This window comes from Macaca thibetana, chromosome 7, assembly GCF_024542745.1.
Source record: "Macaca thibetana thibetana isolate TM-01 chromosome 7, ASM2454274v1, whole genome shotgun sequence".
NCBI classification, from domain to species: Eukaryota; Metazoa; Chordata; class Mammalia; order Primates; family Cercopithecidae; genus Macaca; species Macaca thibetana.
This window is the reverse complement of record NC_065584.1, coordinates 61,456,393-61,474,337: the sequence shown is the minus strand read 5'-3', so window position 1 is coordinate 61,474,337 and position 17,945 is coordinate 61,456,393.

The following is a 17,945-nucleotide window of genomic DNA, read 5'->3' as shown; positions in this document are numbered from 1 at the left end:
CCACTGTGGTATAAAGCACTTTGGGTTTCTAAATACACTTGAAAGGCATTCTGTGCCACAATTGCAATTCCTGGGCAAGCCTTGGTACTGTGCTGGGCTGAGCGCAAGTGGACTTGGGGTTCATATTACCTAGTGAGACACCAGCAGGGGTGATCAAGAAAGTGCTTGTGCCATCCTCCCCCCAACCCAAGCCAGTACAGCCCACAGCTCCAGGAAAGATGTCTTTCTTCTACTTGAGAAGAGGTGAAGGGAGAGAAAAGAGGACTTTGCCTTACTACTTGGATACTGACTCAGCCACAGGAGAATAGAGCACTAGGCAGAGACTTGAGGCCCTGATTCCAGGCCCTAGCTCCCATTTCTATACACACTCTGGGCCAGAAGGGAATCTGCTGCCTTAAAGGGAATGACCCAGTCCTGGCAGGATTCATCACCTGCTGACTAGATTACTTGGGTCTTGAATAAACATTAGTGGTCCCAGGCAGTTCTCACTATTGGTCTTGGGTGAAACCCACAGCTATGATGGCTTTAGGTGTGATCCAGGTCATTCCCATCTGTGGTGGCCATAGGGAAAGGGTCCTTCTGCTAAAGGAAAGGAGAGGGAAGAGTAAAGCGGGTTTCGTCTTGCAGCTTGGGCACCAGCTCAGCCACAGTGGGATAGAGCACCAAGTGGGCTCCTGGGGTCTCTACTTTCAGGCCTTAGTTCATAGGTGTCATTTCTGGACCCAGTCTAGGCCAAAGGGAAGTTGACTACCTTGGAGGTGAGTCCCAGGCCTGTAAGCATTCACAGCAAGCTGAAGGAAGAACCTTGGGCCTTGAGTGAACATCAGCAATAGCCAGGCAGAAATCTCTGTGGGCCTAGGGCAGCAGTGGCCACAGGAAGAGACTCCTGTTATATGAGATAAGGATAGAGAAGAGTGGGAAGGACTTTGTCTTGTGGGTGGGGTACCAGCTTAGCTGCAGTAGAATAGAGCACCAAGTAGACTGCTAAGGTTGCTGCCTCCTGGCCCTGGCTCCTGGATAGCATTCCAGGACCTGCCCTGGGCCAATTGGAAGATTACTTGTCATTAAAGTAAGATACAAGGCTGGAAATGTGCCATATGCTGACTAAAGAGTTCTTGGGCCTTGAGTGAACATACGTGGTAGCCAGGCAGTGGTCACCATGGGACTTGGGCAAGGCACAGTGCTGTGCTGACTTTAGGTCTGAACCACCACAGTCTCAATGGTGGTAGCCACAGGGGTGTTTGTGTCACCCTTCCCCCTGCTCCAGGCAGCTCAGCATAGAGAGAAAGAGTCTGCTCGTTTGGGGGAAAGTAAGGAAAGAGAACAACTGTCTCTACACAGTTCCCTGGATAAATCCAGGGAATCATCCTGGATATTTCACAAGACCACCAAGCAGTACTTCCACGAGTTATCAAAAGTCACAGTATTACTGAACTTGGGGTGCCTCCTAATGCACATGTGGCTGCAGTGACCAAAGATTTAGATTACAGAACTCAATGCCCTTTGAATATTTGGAAAGTAGTTCCAAGAAGAATGCATACAAAGCAGTCAAGACTGTGAGACTACAATAACTGCCTAATCTTTAATGCCCAGACATTTACAAACATCCACCAGCATCAAGACTATCCAGGAAAACTTGACCTCAACAAGTGAATTAAATAAGGCACCAGTGACCAATTCTGGAGTGACAAAGATATGTGAATTTTCAAATAGAGAAGTCAAAATAACTGTTTTGATGAAGCTCAATGAAATTCAAGATAAAACAGAGAAGGAATTCAGAATCCTCTTGGATAAAGTTAACAAAGATTGAAATAAGTAAAAAGAATCAAGTAGAAATTCTGGAGATGAAGAATGCTATTGAAATGTTGACAGAATGTTGAAAGCACTTAGACACCAGAGCCCTGCTTTCTTGGTCCCCTCTGGACTTTGGGTGCCAATAAGAACGAGACAGGCCAAGGGGGAACAGCCTGGGTGTTGAAATGTTGAAAGAATATTCTTTCAACAACAGAATTGATTAAGCAGAAGAAAGAATTAGTGAGCTTGAAGAAAGACTATTTGAAAAACAATTACAGCAGATAAAAGAAAAAAGAAAACAAGAGAATAAGGCATGCCTATAAATGCAAGAAAAATACCCTAGAAAGGACAAATCTAAGAGGTACTGGCCTTAAAGAGGAGGTGGAGAGAGACTGGGGTAGAAAGTTCATTCTAAAGGATAATAAGAGAACTGTTGAATCCTGGAGAATGATATCAATATTCAATTTCAGGAGGATTACAGAACACAACCAGACTTAACCCCAAAAAAGACAACCTTGATATGATTTGGCTGTGTCCCCATCCAAATCTTATCTTGAATTGTAGTTCCCATAATCCCCACATGTCATGGGAGGGACCTGGCGGAAGGTAATGGAATCATGAGGGCAATTACCCCCATCTTGCTGTTCTTGTGATAGTGAGTGAGTTCTCATGAGAGCTGATGGTTTTATTATGGGCTTTTCCCCCTTTGACTCTTCTTTCTGCCACCATGTGAAGCAGGATGTGTTTGCTTCCCCTTCTACTATGAATGTGTTTCCTAAGGCCTCCTCAGCCATGCTGAACTGTGAGTGAATTAAACCTCTTTCCTTTATAAATTACCCAGACTTGGGTATGTCTTTATTAGCAACGTGAGAATGGACTAACACAGTAAATTGGTATGAAGAGTGAGGTGCTGCTGCTGTGCTTCCACAAATGTGGAAGCTGCTTTGGGACTGGGTAATAGGCAGTGGTTGGAACAGTTTGGAGGGCTCAGAAGAAGACAGGAAAATGTAGGAAAGTTTGGAACTTCCTGGAAACATGTTAAATGTCTTTGAGTAAAATGCTGATAATGATATGGACAATGAAATCCAGGTTGTGGTGGTCTACAATGGAGATGAGGAACTTCTTGGGAACTAGAATAAAGGTCACTCTTGCTAGGCAAAGAGATTGGCGGCATTTTGCCCTTGCCACACAGATCTGTGGATCTTTAAACTTAGAGAGATGATTTAGGGTATCTGGCCGGATAAATTTATAAGCAGTAAAGCATTCAAGAGGTGTCAGAGCATAAAAGTTTGGAAAATTTGCAGCCCGACAATGCGATAGAAAAGAAAAAAAGTATTTTCAAGAGAGAAATTCAAGCCTCTCCAATATAGCCTCCACATTTCAGTAGTCTTTCTAGAATACAGATTTAGTCATGGTATTTCTTTGCTTTTGCTGTGTCAATTATTTGTCATTGCACTCAGGAAAGCCCAAACGTCTTACCAGTCCTACCATATTCTCATCCTTACAAATGCCTCAATTTCTTGACACTCCTTTACTCTTGATCCAAACTTCAACTATTTTAACCTAAATGTCCTATGCTCACATGCTTTGTCTTACTAGTTTGTATTATGCTTCTATAAAAGAATTTCACAGACTTGGTAATTTATAATGAATAGAAGTTTATTTGGTTCATGGTTCTGGAGGCTGGAAAGTCCAAAATCATGGGGCTACTTCTGGGGAGATACTTCTTGTAGTGCCATAACATGATAGAAGGCATCCCATGGGAAGAAAGTCGATGTGAGAGAACAAGAGGAGGATGAACTCTCTTTTATAACAAACCTGCTCTTGTGATAATGACATTAATCCTTTCATGTGGGTGGTGGTTTTATGACTGAAACAACTTCCATTTGGTGCCATCTCTCAACATTGCTGAATTGGTGGTTAAGTTCCAAGACATGAACTTTAAGGAACACATAAAAACCATAGAACACTTGTTTGGTTATATTAACATTTTTTTTGGCCTTGGCTACTTCCCATATCTACCTTTCATTTACCTGAAGTACCTAATGGGTACTCACTAAATATGTGTTTATTAAAAACATTGGTAATTATACTACCTTTAAACTTTCTTTCATTGGGAAAATAAAGCTTACTGTTTCTTCAAGGAAAATTTAAAGGAAGTCAAGAAATGGTTGTGTTTTAAGCAAAACTTAGTAGTTTGAGACACATAAACTCAATTAAATAAATTGAACTTTTTTTAGATTGTTTCACTAAGTATATCAGATATTGAAAAGTTATTCATCTGGTGTGATATTAGCTTCAATAAATATCCAATGTTTTTATGATTGTTCTGAATATATAAGAAATAACTTGTCATTTTGGGGTCACATTTTAGGAGAAAGTTAAGAATTATATGAAAGTGTCCATGGCGAAGCCATGGTATAACTACTGAACTATTTTTCCATGAGTTGACATAGACTCAGGGAGTTTAACAAGCATTTATTTGTATTCATGTAGTAATATGAATGTAACAGGGCACTTAGTTGGGTCATATTTGTGGCTAAAACAGTTCAGTATTCAAGTTAAGCCCCATTGCTTCTTGAGCATATCCACTTGAATTGGGACTTGAATACTACTGATTGTTGGAATTGGATGGTATCCCTTTCCCGCATTTTTGTTTGCATTTATTAATTGATGAATTTTAAACTCTGACCAAATGCACTTGTGTGTATGCAAATATTCATAATGGAATAGAACAATGTTGGGCTTTTATCAGATACCAGGGAGCAAACAAAAGAAGCTAGAGAGGAATCTCACTAAATAAATATGGTCTTGACAGGAAAGGTAGACTTAGGAATTGGTGAGAATTGTTGATTACCAATATAGTAGTGACTGATCTTCACCCAACACAGCTCATCCACTCTGTCCTTTGGGAAATATAACAAACAAATCGGGCACAAAACTGCCACCATCTTTTGTAGCTTTCTTCTATGAGAAGTCTCACAGATTGAGGACTTGGTAACTCTTACACTATAAAGTTTTTCCAGAACTGTGAGTAGTGAGAGGCAATGGCAATGAGACACCTGTGCATATTAAGATATGATGCTAGTCATGCTAATCACTGAGGTTTCTATTCTCCAGATGTGTGTCTCTATTGGGATCATCTGATGATCACTGATATCTTTAAAGTACATCAGTGCCAGTTCATAGGTGTATACAGATATGCTTGGAAGTTCTCCAAACTATGGAGGACATGAATCAAGCAAAAAAACTAGATTACTATTAGTCAGAACAAGTACTTGGAGCATCATATTTGGGACATTTGTATACTTAACTCATTCGTACTTATAAGTCACTTAATGTTTGTGATATACTTGCTATGTAATATAATGTTAACAAAATTTGTATTAGCTGATCATATTACTGTAGAAATATTTTCCACCAAGTTAAGAAGCTCACAGAAGACTAAAATTATGGAATAGAATACATATTCTTTGCTCTTGGAATCAGCCTGTATTGGCTAGTATGCAAGAATGGATTAAACTATGGATTAAACTTAAACTATGGGTTAAATATGATTATGTATATTTTCTATAACAATTTATTTTAACATACAATATTATAGCATTTTCCACTCTTGATAGCTTTTTAGTACATTATTTACCATGATTATAAACATGAGTATATCTAATCTATATAACTAAAGCAATGAGTTGAATGAAGATATTTTCTTTGGCACATCACAAATGTTCATGAAGGTGCTTCTATCTAATACAGGCTGATTCCAAGGCAATGAGAAAGTTAGGAATTATAAGAAAGTGTCTATGGTGAAGCCGTAATGTAGATACTGAACATGGACTCAGGGAGTTTAAGAAGCATTTATTTATATCTATGTGGTAACATGAATGTAATGCGACATTTAGTTAAGTCCTATTTGTGGTGAAAATAGTTTAGTGTTCAAGTTAAGTCCCATTACTCCCTGAGCATATCCACTTGAATTGGGACCTGAACACTACTGATTGTTGAAATTGGATGGCATCCCCTTTACCACATTTTTGTTTGCATTCATTAATGGATAAGCTTTTAAACTCTGACCCAGTATGCAACCCAGCCTGATGCACCCAATATCTTCTTGTCCTTGGTATTTACTATACTTCTTACCTTCTATGAGTTTCTTAATTGAAAATACTTGATAGAATAATTTATTTTAATATTTGTATACAAACCTTTAGAGCTATATTTATGATGGGTTTAGGCAGTTGGGGTTGTTAACACAGCAATATTCTAGCAAAATTCACCCAGTATCTTCTTGTCCTTGATATTTAATGGTATGTTTCTGTTAATTTCTCTGTGAAGTTCTAACACATTTTACAGTGTTGGCAGAAAAATAATTTTCTAGGTAATCTTCAAATTTTTACGTAAAATATATTAAAAAATGCCATGTTTGTTTTTAAAACTTCGAAATAAATTAACAGTTTTACTTTAAGAATTAACTTAAATCATTTATAAGATGCTTATTTTTAGTAAAAGGGCAAGATAAGCAGTATTCATAGCAGAAAACAGTATATTGATAAAGGTATTATTTTCAAAATTTCAATCCATGTCATAGGCAGTTCAGTTGTCTATAGAAAATATTTTCTCAATCTTAAATTATACTTTAATTGAATTTTTCTTAGTATACAGTTTAATATTTGAAGTTAAATTTTAGTTAAATTAGCACACATTTTTGATTGATTATTATTTAAAATGTGTAATGCTAGGGTTATATCAATTGGTTGCATTAAATTCTCTATTAAAAAAATGGACAAATGTTACACAGCAAAACATAACAAAAAACCGAGAAGAAACAAAACAAGCAAAAACAGACTAAACATGTTCTGATTTAGGAGAGTAGGTGCTATGGGCTGCTGATGAAACTTTGTATCTGATTTTACCACTTGTTTACCTACCCATCTCATAGAATTGCTATACAAGTAAATGATTTAGGAGGAGGTTCATCTTGTTCATTTTGGACTATTTGGTGCCTAGTAGCTTAAATTCATACTGAAGACATTAGGAAACAGGTTCTTCAAAAGAAACATACTGTCAACTTTAAACAAGTGTATAATACTGTAAAGGACTATCAGTAATTTGGAGCAAAGGTACTATAAAGATCCAAAGTACATTATTAATAATTTGTATGTGCCACAGTGCCTTTCTCTGAGGATCTCTTGAAGAACTTTGTTAAACTTTATAAATATATTCATTTTCACAGACAGTGGAAACTGTATTCTAATCCATTAGCATGTCGCATTTAATTAATGTGCAACTAGATTTGCACGTCAAGAAACAGGACAAATAACTCTCCACAGAGTGATAATTTAACAGCAGTGTCATGGCACTTCTCAGTAGAAAGAGTGATTCAGCATTATCTTATAATGCCACCTCCAGTTTCATTGTGCTTATACTTGCCTCATCTTTCTCATTCTAATTTGGGCAAATTTAGGCCACTGTCAGGGTTTCATAATTTCCAGGGACTGGATACCAGAGCAATATCCTTGGAGCTGGAATTTTCAGAGATTATTTTATTGTTTCCTCCTTTTTTACTTTCTCTAACAAACTCTAATTGTTTGCAGATCTGAATTGTAGGCTACACTTAGAAACTACCCTCCTAGTTTGAATCTCAATTACTTTCTTTCATTTTGCCTCTGGGTTAGGGATCCATAAGCCCCTGTCCCAGTGTTGACTTTATTATTTGGGGAGTAAGGGGGAGGAGGAGTGAGGCAGAACAGTATAATGGGGTTGAAATAGTACCTACCCTATAGGATAGTTGTGGAAATTAAGTGAGTAAAACACTTAGAAGATGCTTGACATATTGTAGCTCTAGAAAATGTCAACTTTTATTGTTATTAATGTGGTCTGCATTACAGGCTCATTCACTTGTAATTCTGTGTTGAGGACTTTACATTTATTATTTCCAGTGTCTTTAAAATTATTTTCATATGATATGTATTCATTGTTTGTCTTCAGCAAACTTTATAATTCTTACCTTTCCTTAATTGTTTAATCTTGTAATATTCTTGTCAGGGTTTCATATCGGAATTCTGTTAGCATCATAAAATGAGTTGGGAGTGTTCCCAATTTTCTGTTTTCTGAAAAAATGTATGTAAGATGGGCATTACCACTTTCTTGCATGTTTAGAAGAATTCACTGTAGAAGTCATCTTTATTTATGGGAACATTTCTATTTCCGGTTTCAATTTCTATCATTGTTATAGTGCTTTTAATATTTTCTAATTCTTGTCTACATTTGGTTAACATTTTTGTACTAGTTACTTTTCATTTCATCCAATTTTTAAAATTTGTAAGCCTAAAGTTATTCATAACAGCCTCTTACTAGCTTTTTAATTCCCTTTTTAATTCTGCTATTGGATATTTGTGACTTTTGTTATGTATTCTTACTCCTATAAGGGCTTATCAATGTTTTTGTCTTTTCAAAGAATAATTTGTTCTATTGTTTCTCCGTCTTATACTTGTTTCTAATTTATTAATTTAGCCATAATATTTAATATTATCATTTTTCTACTTTTTAAAAAGTTTGCTCTTAAATTATGGGCTCTTTTGAGGTCAATACTAGTTCATTGGATTTCAACCTTTCTTGTTTCTATTTTATAAATTTAAATCTATAAAACCCTTTATGTGGAAGTGCCTTAGCTAATTTCAAAGTGATTGGTGGTTTCTAGATGTTGTGATTGTTACTTTTAGCTAAATTCCAGTATGATTAGTTTGCGTTGTCTGTAAAAATTAAATCAATTGAAGTTAACTTATATTTACTATATGACCCCAATTTGGTTAATATTTATAAATGTCTCATATGCCATTGGAAAAAAATGGTATATTTTGCCACTGGATGAAATATTCTATATAGGTGAGTGAAAATGTATTTGTTAGGCTATTATTCACATTTTCTATATTCTTACTGATTTTCGATCTGCCTGTTATAATGCTTACGGAAAGAGGCACACTACACTCTTTCCCTGTTGTTGTAAATTTGTCTATTTCTCCTTGTGGCTGTGTACATTTTTGTAATGTATAATTTGAGGATTTACTTTTAGAGGCATCAATTTTAATATTGTTATATCTTCCGTGTAGATTGATTTTTGTCATTGTAAAATGTCATCTTTACCTCTAATAATGCTTCTTGCATTTCTGTCTAGTTTATATGATATAATAGCTATACCAACTTTTTTGGATTATTGTTTTCAGAGTATATTTCTCTCTGCTTATGTTTAACTCTTCTGACTTCTCAATTTTTTTGTTTTTTTTTTCAGTGAGAGACATATTTAATCCACTTACATATTGACATCTCAATATATGTAGTCCACTTGTATTTGATGCAATTAATGTTGCATTTTGTTTTAAATTTGTAATTTTATTATTGTTTTCTATTTTCTCACTGTTTTATATCTTTATTAACTTTTTTGTTTCCTTTTGGATTTTTAAAATATTTCAGTTTTCAAGTTTAGAACTTACAAATGCTTATTACATCTTCTTTTTGTGATTATTGTATGTATTATAATATGCATTCTTAACTTACAAAGTCTACTATTATTTGTCTTGATATCTTACCAGGTAATGAAGGATTTTAACACTCTTTACCTCATTAATCCTTTCACACTTATGAACCATTCAGGCATTAAAAGTTTAATTCTATGCCTATTTTAAATCTGACATGATGTAATTACAATTACAAATATAATTACAATCACATGATATAACAGTTAATAAAGTTAATGTGTATTTATATTTTAAAATTGATATTTCCCTTTTCTTAATTATTTTATATGTGGGTTCATTTTCTTTCCACTTGAAAAACACCCTTTAGTAGGCTTTAGATTTAGAATCTGTAGTAGACAGTTATTTCATTATTTTCTGAAATAGAAAAGATCTGTTTCACCATCATTCTTGTTTTCTCTGACTAGTTTATTTTAGTATGACAACTATACTTCTTTGAAAATAACACTTCACTGTGTTCTTATTGAATTGTTTTTGTTGAGAAATCTGCTGTCAATCTAATTATTGCTCTTTCGAAGGTAATCTGCACATTTTCTCTGGCTGCTTTCAAGGTTTTCTTTTTATCAGTTTTACCTTGTTTAATGAGTATTTCAAAAGCCATTTGAACTGAATCACCATTTTGTGATTCAGTTACTTTGTCTGGCACTGGAAGATACTGCTAGAGAACCAAATTTCAGGCTCCCCTCTACAAATTTCCCTCCCTAAGATTTTGCTCTTTTAATTAATAAAATACCTTAATTAATAAAATTCCTCTTAATAAATAAAAGAACTCTCATTATCTCTAACATGATTTCATATAGTGGTTTTTGTATTACTATATATTCTTTTAAAGAGAGTTCTCAGTGGGAGGATTGTTTAAAATTATTTACCTGTCAAAACTTGAGGTAGAAGTCTTTGGATAAATTTTAAATAAATAATATTGAACAAAAGAAGATAGAAAAATTAGAATGCATACCTTATTATTCCATTTATAAAAGTTTCAAAAAAGCAATAAGTATTTTGTTATAAAAGTATAAATGGGCAAAAGTAGATCGAGACCATACTCTAACACGGTGAAATAAGAAATACAAAAAATTTGTTGAATAATGTTTGAATGACTGAGATCCGGCCATCCAGCCTTCTGAGACTCCGATGAAAGAAAAGCTAGTAAATATTAAATTTGAATAACAATAATATGAGAAATATTAAATTTAATATATGAGAGAATTATTGTGCGTTGGTAAGTTTTATGTCTTTATTTGTTAAAAAAGAAGTTAACCAAAGAAATAACTCTACAGTGAAGACTCTGAATTCTGATAAGAGAAACTGAAAAGGACTCTAAAAAATGAAAAGATATCCCATATTCATGAATGAGAAGAATTAATATTGTTCAAATGCCTATAATTATTAAAATATCAATGATATTCTTTACAAAAATAGAAAAAAAAAAACTAATCTAAAATTTGCATTGAACCACAAGAAACTCTATATAGCCAAAGCAATGCTGAGCAGAAAGAACCAAGCTGGAGACATCACATTACCTGACTTCAAAATATACTGTAAAGCTATAATAATTAAAACATCATGGTACTAGTATGAAAACAGATCATTAGAACAGAATAAATAAACTATAAATAAATCTACATATTTAAAACCAATTAAATTTTGACAAAGGTAGTAATAATATTTGGGGGAAAATAGCCTCTTCAATAAATGGTACAGGGAAAACTGGATAACTATATACCATAGAATGAAACTAGACCCCTATCTCTCACCATAAAGATTAAATCAAAATGGATTAAATATTTAAATCTAAGATCTGAAACTATAAAATCACTAGAAGAAAACTTTGAAGGAAACACTCTAGACATTGATCTGAGCAAACATTTTTTGGATGAGACGTCAGAAGCACAGGCAACAAAAGGAAGCATAGACAAATTGGATCTTATCAAACTTAAAGGTTTTAGCACAGCAAAGGAAATCATAAACAGAGTAAAGAGACACCCTGTAGAGTGAAAGAAAATATTTACAAATTAATCAACTGACAAGAGATTAATAACCAAAATATATAAGGCCCTCAAAACTGACTCAACAGCAAAAAATAATCTGAGTAAAAAATGAACAACCTATCTAAATAGACATTTCACAAAAGAAGACATACAGATGGCCAACAGGTCTATGAAAAAATGCTCAACATCACTAATCCTCAGGGAAATGTAACTGAAAACCACGATGAGATATAATCTTACCCAAATTAAAATGGCTATTTCAAAAAAGACAAAAAATATCAAATGTTGATGAGGATGTGGAGAAAGGGGAATGCTCCAACAGTGTTGATGAAAATGTAAATTAGTGCAGACACTGTGGAGAAGAGTATGGAGGTTCCTCAAAAAACTAAAAGCAAAACTACCATATTATCCAGCAATCCCACTGCTGGGTATATGTCCAAAAGAAAGAAAATCGATGTATCTAAGTAGCATCTTCACTCCCTTGTTTATTGCAGTTTATTTGCAATAGTCAAGATATAAACTAAACCTAAATGAACTCAGTGGATGAATGGATAAATAAAACATTGTATAAATACACAATAGAAGAATATTCAGCCACAAAAAGTAAAATTCTGTCATTTTCAGCAACATGGATGGATCAGGGAGACATTATATTAAGAGAAAGATCACATGTTCTCACATGTGGAATCTAAAAAAGTCAATCTCATAAAGATAGATAGTAGAATGATGGTTACCAGAAGCTGGAAAGGGAAGGAAGGAGGAGGGGGATAAAGAAATATAGACAAACAAATACAAAAATACCATTTGATAGAAGGAACAAATTCTATTGTTCAATAGTACAATAGGGCAACTATACTTTACTAGAATTTATTGTATATTTCAAAATTGCTGGAAGAGAAGATCTGGAATTTTACAAACACAAAGAAATAATAAATATTTAAGGTGATGGGTATCTTAATTATCTTGATTTGATCATTACACATTTTATACATGTATCAAAGTATCACATATATAGCATAAATATGTACACATATTATGTATCAATAATTTTTAAAATTTGTTATAAGTTATGACAAATGGACTATCCTGTATACCTTTATATTTAGCAATGAAGATAGAGCATTAAAGGAAAATCACGTATATAATTTTATGTTATAGTTATATATTTTAATTGTATGTTATACCATATAATTACATGAAATTGCAATTTAAAAGATAACGTTAGCATAAGTATACATATAATTTGTCCTTATTTCAAATTTTGCTTTTTTAAATTTTAGTGTTTCAAATATCTAGGTCTAACTTTATTATATTTTTAATATATTTATATGCTGAATAACTGTTTAATTCTCTAAACTTAAATATTCTCATATATTAAAAAATTATATACACAGTATATAACTGTAAAAATTTATTAGTATTCTTAAAAATACATTTTTTCATTTTCTGTGTGCTCTTCAGAGAAGAGATTATATACATGTATGTATATTGCTGTTTTTATGAGATCCATGTATAACTATTCATTTGAAATATGAATAGCTCCTACATTAAAAAGTATACAGTCCCAGTAGAAAAATATTTACTCAGTGAGTAGAAAAATGTTTACTCAGCTTTTAAAATGTAATCATCTGTTTGATTTCAGTGAGTCTTGTAATTTTTGGCTGTAACAAAATAAAAGAAACAATTGAAGTGTCTATTCAGTTTAAGAAAAACTTGGTTACAGTTTTGTTGAGAGTTGGGACAATAACCTAAAGCAAACTGTTGATGAAGAAACATTTCTAATTATGATTATGACTAGCCATGTTAAATCAGATAGTTTTTACAAACATGAGCCTTCAATAACTTATAGAACCAGTTGATTCTTATTTAACACATACAAATTAATTCTATAAATCAATTTGGATTTCAGAAAATTATTTATACTCTATTTTTCTCCAACTTTACTAAATCCAAGATTTGTGGCTACCAAATAACTATGCAGTTTTATACATATGCAAGAGTCTTTTCATGAACATATTCCATTGCTATAAAATACAATTATATTGTATAGATAAATGTTAAAAGATTTTATCTTTTAAGACTTATGTTGGAGTCAATTGAAATATTTAAGCACTATTGCAAAACAAATGTACAGAAAAGATATTTTGGAAGAAAACAATTAGAATAAAAGTTACTGCTGATTTAGAAGAAGCAAACGATATAATAAAGTCTACTAGAAGAAACTTTGATATCAAGTTTGAAATATTGGTCTTGAGGACTTTAAAAGAGACTCTTGTAAACAAATCTTTCCTTGGTAAGGGTTATCTTTTCTTGGAGCACAAGCAAGAGCATATAATCTTAAGTCCTGGAATGATCCTGACCAGACTTCTATCTGGGCAAACCCCGTTTGGCCAGCCATAGGCTCAGATGTACGTTTTCAACTGTTAGATTTAATACAAACAGTTCAGTTCGTTTAGAGAAATGGAAGTACTTTGGGTAATGTTTGAAGATGGTAGGCCTGGAATACAAAGCAGAAGATTATGGGCCATTGGCTGCTGGCTGTCTAGATAAACTAAGCAAAGAAATTAGGAGGGTAGAAAAAAGCAACCTCAATTTGCTTACAGGATGTGTTTGGGAATAACCATAGGTTTTTGGTAGGTTTCTTTAAGGTCACTCAAAAAACAGCCAATCTCAAACATATATTGAGCAAACCTTTCTCGATGAAAATTTGATAAGCAGATATGGAAATGAAAGTAAAGCTATTTGCAGTCTGTTGGTATATAATAAACCACAGACTAATAAAGTATTTTAAGACACTATATTAGAAAGCAAGTTTGAACTTAGGGACTTGATGTATGATTATGTAACATCTGCTGTGAATATTAATAATACTAGTTAATGATTTTTGTTCTCCCATGGCACGTTTGGAAATTGTTTTAAATTAATTTTTACAATGACTTTTCCTGATCGCCTTTTAGCAGTTTTTGCACAGCATTAATTCAGTTTACCCCAATGGGCTAATGCCTTTATGCATGCAAATATATAACCAATCACATGAAGACCTAATTAAACAGTGTACCTCTTTGGGGGTAGTGTTTTAAGAAGTAAAGCTGTGTTTCAAGGACTTCATAATGGAGAGTTTGTTTACATTTAAAATTGTCAGCTGCAATGCCAAATTCTGGCTCTAAATATTAAATTATTTTCAAAAGGATTTTTACTATGCTGCTCTATTTAGTCTGTAGTACTTTCAAGATGGATTAAACATTGGTGCTTGTAGCATTTTATAATTCGAGATCATGCCAAACTGAAAATGGAAAAGCTTCTAGGGAATGTGACTTTCTTTCTGAACCAATCAGTATTTCTCAAACTGATCTGTTTCATATTTGATAGGTCTAATTTCCCATGTATACCATTTGTTCTTAATATGCCCTTAGGATTTTGTCAGCTACGTAAAAATTGGATCATAATTTAGATGGCTTTCTCTACTTTTTATTGACTGTGCACAATAAAAAATAGTTTCTTCAGAGTAAGACTAGCTGTCTTAAAACGATAATTTTATGATTATTTTACATTATATAGAGAGCATAAAAAGTCACTGACTATTTATTTTGGAATTAGTGATATTGTAGAGATATATATTTTTAAAAAACCACTGAAGGTAAAAATGTTAATTTTGGAAGTCCTTCAATAATGGATACAAACACAAATTGATAGCAAATGAAGGCTAATTACTATATTAAAGTATAAAAATAAACTCATCTTTAATTTTAGGAAGTAGAATAATATTTTTTAAAAGTTTAAAATGTGTGTTTTAAAACATATATAGACTTACTTTTAAAGACAATTATATAATTATAACAAAGTTTAATAGTGTCTATATTGTGAACACTTAACTAGGTGCCAGTATTATCCTAGATGCTTTTCAGGATTCTTTCTATTTAATTCTTGTAATTACCTTACATGATATGTATTATGCGCAGTGTACATGTGAAACAACTAAGGCTAAGAATATTGAGAGACAGTACTCCATAGTATAATCTGTAAGTATGTTTATTGTCAACTTTTATTTCAGATTTTTTTAAAAAAAAAATCATAAGGATGTTTGTATAGCAATAGCATTAGAAGATAAAGCATAATTAATTCATGCAGATGGCAGAATTTTTTCTCTGACCAGTAAAATAAAGACAATGTCTTCCTCTGTTTGCCGTATTGCTATACTTTAGAATGCTGTAGTTTCCTAAGTTTAGATTTCTTCAGATGTCACACAAACCCACTGTGTGGTCAGCATCTACATTGGCTTATCTTTATATCACTGTCTTGTGATTTTGGGGGCAAGAAGAATTGAAATAACATAAAACTCATGCTAACTTTCATGCTATTAGTAACAGGTATCTTTGTCTCTGACCCAGTAATCTTCTGCCAGAATCCAAAAAATTTGACAGATGAATTTGTTGGCTTGCAAGTATGGTAAAATTTGAGACTTTTCACAGTTCTTCACAAAGTGAACTTAATTTATCTTCCCAAAGATGATGTAGGCAGTGACTGAGAAACCTTGCGTATTTGAGACCAGGTTGGTCTTCTGAAGTTGCTTTTTTGTACATGCAACCTGCCTTCATAATAACAGCAGGCCTCTACTTGGGAAATATAACATTCAACAAATGAAATTTGCTCATTTTGAAATATAGTTTATTTTGCTAAGCAGAGTGTTTTCTACTTATATGGTCAAATTAATCAGTCTTCTTTCTTCATAGCTTTAGAATTTTGTGTTATAGTTAGAAAGGCTTTGTCACACTTATGTTGCAAAGTAATTTACCTATGTTTTGTCCTTACGCTTTCATGTTTTTATGTTCAATACTTGAATCATAAAACAGTTTGGAAATTTTTCTGGGATGTGCTATGTGGTATGAATCAAACCGGTTTTTTTCCAAATGCCAATGCAGTTTTACTGAAAACATTGACTTTGTAGTATATCTTCCAATTGATTTATGATGAAAACCTTATTAAACACTAAAGTATCTTGTGCATTTAGGTCAGTTTTAGATATACTACAACCTTGACATAATGTCAATACCACTGTTAATTTTTGAGGCTTAAAAGTATGTTTTAATATTTTTTAGAGTTAATTAACTCATATTGCTTTTCTTCTACATTACTCTTTTAGGTATTTCTTATGTTTACTTCAAAAAGTAACATAAAGTTACTCTTTCCTATTTAAATCAATAGCTAATAGCAGGCATCCTTGTCTCTTTCCTCACTTCAGATAGAGTATTCAGTATTTCACCAATGAGAGCGCTGTTTGCTAGAGTTTCTCTCTTACATACTATTAGTTTGTTTCTATACTTTGTTTTGTTGTCATGAATGAGTACTGATTTTTCAAATTACAATTTTTATACTGCTTTATTTCCTCCATGTTTCAACAGATTGATTTTGAATGTTAAACTGATCTTACCCTGCTGAGATAAACCTTACTTGGTCATGATACATTATCTCAGATAGATAGATATATAGTCAGGTAGATTTTATTTGCTAATATTTTGTGTATAATTTTGATCTATATTAGTAAGAGAAATGGCAATTTTCCTTTTTTAATGTTGTGTTGAAAGTGTTACATGTTTATTTTCTATTTTCTGGAGCAGTTTATTATAATTTTTTCTTTTTTCTTTCATTTATCTATTTATCACATCCATAAATATATCTTTCTTTCCTTCTTTTCTCTCCAACAAACTGATATCAAATATTTGAGTAAGTACCCATTTCTGATGACTATATGATGTGGTAAATATGGCTACCATATGATGCCAGAAATGAGATTGCTGGAACACATGGTAATTCTATTTTTAGTTTTTTGAAGAAACTCCATATAGTTTTCCATAATGGCCATACTAATTTGTACAATTTCAACAACAGTGTACAGAGGTCTCCTTTTCCCTACATCATTGCCAACACTTATAAGACTAAAGAATTTGAATTTAATTTTTTAAGTACAATACAACACATTGAAGAGTTTAAAACAGAAGTTTGAAACAATCTTACTTGTTTTTCTAGCTACTGCATAATAATGGATTAAAGAGAACAAGAAGTAGTTTGAGTGAGGGATGGGGAGGACTTGGACTTATGTAATAGTAGCAGCATGTTGAGAAGTAGTTTGATTCTTAAATAAAGGTAAAGACAAGGTAATTGGATGTGGAGTGTAAAGAAAAGAGAGGAACAAAGATGATTCCAAAGATATTGGCTGTAACAACTCACTGAAAGCTATTATTTAATAAGATAGTGAATATCCAAGAATAAGCAAATTTTACTAAGGGAGGAAGGAAGCATGGAGAATAAAGAGTTCCCATTTTGAGACAAGTTTGAGGTGCTTCTTAGACATCCCAGGTCTGATTTTAAGTAGGCAATTGAATATGTAAGTTGTGTTCAGGAAAAAAATTTGGGCTGGGGCACTTATTTTGAGGAATCATCAGCATATAGATAGTACTTAAAGCTGCAAAAATGGATGATCTCGGTGAGAAAGCGAGTCTAGTGAGTGGGGAAAACTGAATGGAAAGACACGTCTTGAGATATCCGAACATAAAGTTTGAGAAGATGAGGCATCCAGCAAAGAAAGTTTAAGAGGGGTCATTAGTAAGGGAAAAAAAACAAACAAACAAACAAA